Source organism: Gavia stellata, unplaced genomic scaffold (assembly GCF_030936135.1).
Source record: "Gavia stellata isolate bGavSte3 unplaced genomic scaffold, bGavSte3.hap2 HAP2_SCAFFOLD_146, whole genome shotgun sequence".
In the NCBI taxonomy this organism is placed as follows: domain Eukaryota; kingdom Metazoa; phylum Chordata; class Aves; order Gaviiformes; family Gaviidae; genus Gavia; species Gavia stellata.
This window is the reverse complement of record NW_026776880.1, coordinates 133,572-137,059: the sequence shown is the minus strand read 5'-3', so window position 1 is coordinate 137,059 and position 3,488 is coordinate 133,572.

Below are 3,488 nucleotides of genomic sequence, written 5' to 3'. Positions count from 1 at the left end.
AACCGCCATGGCAGGTACAGCAGCCGGCTCCCGCTCCTCCTGCTGTTCCTGCCCTCCAGGTAACCCCCCAGCCGGCGCTGCCTGCCAATATCTCACCTTATCACCCCTCTTTGCCTCCCCCAACAGAGAGGTTCCCTCTCCGGCTGCCAACGGCATCGGAGGTGCCCGGTGTGAGCTTCACCGTTCCGGCCATGCCACCACCGGTTGCTGCCTCTGCGCTGCCTTCTGTCCCGGGGCTGCCGGTGTCCTCTGAGCTTGCCCAGGTCCACCCCATCACCTTCCAGCTGGCGCCGGCCAGCGTCTGGCATGGGGTGCCAGGGCCCCTGGGGACCCCAGGGCAGCTGGTGCAGGTCCCCTCCATGGTGCAGCTCCCCCGGGGGGTGCAGCTCCCCTCTGTGCTGCAGCTCCCTTGCGGGGTGCAGCTTCCCCCTGGGGCGCAGCTCCCCCACGGGGCGCAGCCTTCACGTGGGGTGCAGCTCCCTTGCGTGCCTGCTCCCTGTCCCCCTGCCTATGGCTGGGGACAGCAGGTGGTGATGGGGACGCTGCTGCCCCAACAGCCCATGGGGCTGGGGCTGGGAGCCGTGGTCCAGGGCCAGCCCCTGTACCCCACGGGCTCCCACCTGCTGCACATCCCTGCCTACCCTGGCCCCCCACAACCCTGCTGCGCCGCAGCTCAGCATTGGGTGCAGGGCCCCCCTGTGCTCCACACCCTTCCTGGCAGCACCCAGAAGCCATCGGAGGCCTCCAACAAGGACGGGGCAGCCATCAAGGACAGCATCCCTGCCGCCAGCCCCCGCCAGCCCGCCTTGGCTTCGCCGACCGGCACAATCACAACAAAGGCCAAAGGTGTGTTTTGGGGGGTGCCAGAGCTCGCAGGTGGGCGGCCAAGCTGAGGAAAGCTTGCATCGCCACGGGGTTGGGTTGGCTTTTTTGCTTTTTCAGCAGCGGTGACCACCCTGGCGGCCCCGGGGAAGCCCTCCAATCTGCCCGAGCAGGGGCCAGCCGCCTTGGCCCAGGCCTTTCCTGAGCAGGCAGAGGACACCACTGTCAACCATACGCTCGCCTGGCTCGGCACCGCAGACGGCGAGGACACCGTCCCTGATGTCCCCGACAGCCCCAGCTTGGCCTCCTTCCTCCACGAGCTCCCCGACCTCTCCGAGGACGTGGCGGAGGGCGACTGCCCCAAGGAGCGAGTGGCAGTGGTGGGGCTGGGGGACAGCAAGGACACCGTCCCTGATGTCCCCAACTTGACTGCCTTCCTCGATGAGATCCCTGACTTCTCCGAGTACGTGGTGGAGGATGGCTGCCCCAAGGAGCGAGTGGTGGCGGCAGGGCTGGGGGACAGCAAGGACACCTTCCCTGATGTCCTTCATTTGCCCAACAGCCTCGCCAGAGCCGCTTTCCTCAGTGAGAACCACGACTTCTCGGAGTACGTGGCGGACGGCGACTGCCCCCAGGACCAAGCGGTGGTGGCACGACCAGGGCACAGCGAAGGCGCCATCTTGACCGCCAGTGTCCCCAGCTTGACCGCCCAGGTCCTCGATGAGCTCCCCGACCTCTCCGGGTACGTGTCAGAGGGTGGCTGCCCCAAGGAGCGAGCAGTGGCGGCGGGGCTGGGGGATAGCGAGGACACTGTCCCCGATGTCCCCAACCTGACCACCTCCCTCAACAAGCTTCCTCACCTCTTGGACTACAGGGCAGAGGGCAGCTCCGACAAGGAGCAAGTGGCGGTGCTCATGCTGCTGGACGGCGAAAACACCTTCCCTGATGTCCACGACAGCCTTGCCAGCAGTGCCTCCTTCAACGAAGTCTCCGACTTCTTGGAGGACGGGGTGGAAGGTGACTGCCCTGAGGACCGCCTGGCGGCGGCGATGCTGGGGGACACCGACCCCTTCTGGGGGGTGGCGGCCTCCCCCTTGCAGGACCCCGAGGTGAAGCAGGGCGGACTTGCGGCAGACCTCCCCACCTGGCTGTCACTGTCTCCCTTGGAGACTTCCGAGGACAGCTCTCCACAGAGTTCTCTGGAGACTTCACAGGAGACTGCAGAGGACACTCCTGTGGAGAGTCCCTGGCAGGATCCCCTCAAGGCTCCTCCGGAGAGTGCCCTGCTGAGCCCCCTGCAGATCCCGCTGCCGAGTCCCCCGGCTGCCCGTCCGCGTCATCCACCTTGCATGGCCCAGCTGGTGGAGGAGGCACTGCGGAGGCAGCCACAGGTAGTTATGACCCGCTTGCCGCTGCTGCCGGGCGTCATCTCCTGCCAGGCAGTGGCCAGATCGGGAGAGGCGGGCAGCAAGAAGGCCAAGCGGAGAGCATCCACCAACAACAAGGTGCTCTCCAAGCGACCTAGAACCTGGGGAGATGCCATGGGGCAAAGGTCCTTCATGCAGCCGGACGGGACAGGTTTTATGCAGCCGGTCCACCGTAACCCCACAGCACGGAGGCATTAAACCGCTGGACGGGGGCTCCGGCCCCACACCCAGCCCAGGGACCTTCGCCTCCGCAGTCCCCTGACCCCCCGCGCTTTAAGCTATGGCTCCCCGCTGCCCAGGGACTGCGATATATGTTCAATGGAAGAGGCAGCACAGCGATGCCAGCTGCCAACACCGACAGTGTCAGGGCCTGGCTGGGCCCGCGGCTCCCGGCAGCACTGGGCCGCACACCGCTGCAGCGACCAGGGGCAGCCCCGGGAGGCCCCGGGCCGGGAGGAAGCCGCCACTTCCGCTTCTGCCACCTCAGCCCCGCGCCCTCACCGGCCTTGCCCCCGGAGAGGTGGCCATGCCCCCTGCCTGGCACAGGCTGCAGCCGTGGCTCCACCTCGCCGGTACAAAAAGGAACAACTGATACGGATCCAGCGTCCCCACCCTGGCCTGGCACCAGCACCCCTGGTACCGCCGTCTCTCCCCCATCCTGCTACTGGCAGCCCCACCACCGGCAGCCCCACCTCAGCCTGGTACCGGCCTCCCCACAACAGCATCCCCGCCCTGGGGCTGAGGACGCCCCGCACCAACCTGAGGGTGTACTTGCTCAACTCCATCCAGAGTTTCCACCCACTGGGGCAAAGACTGATGGTGGTGGGACCGGTGCGCCCACGGCCCAACCCGGAGCCCCAGGCCGGCCCCACTGTGCCCCCCAGGGTCCCCAGTGCCCTGCTGGTGGCCTCGAGACCCAGCGCGGGGTCGGCTGCCTCCAAGGCCCCGGCTGATGGCAAGAAGGAGACGGCACCGGCAGCGGCATCGAGCAGCAAGGCGCGCACCAGGGAGTGTGCCAAAGCCAAGCAGCCGAGCTGGCTGCGCCTGTCACCCACGGGGGGCCAAACCCCATGTGAGGGGCTGCCGCAGCAGCTGCACGTGCCGCCGTGGCTGCCGCGACCTTCTGAAGAGTCTGTGCTACCCCTCGGGCCTTGGGGTCCTCACGGCTGCACCCACCCCACTGGAGGAGCAGGAGGAGTCGGTGCCCATCACACCTGAGCAGCGGCCCTAGCGCAGCGC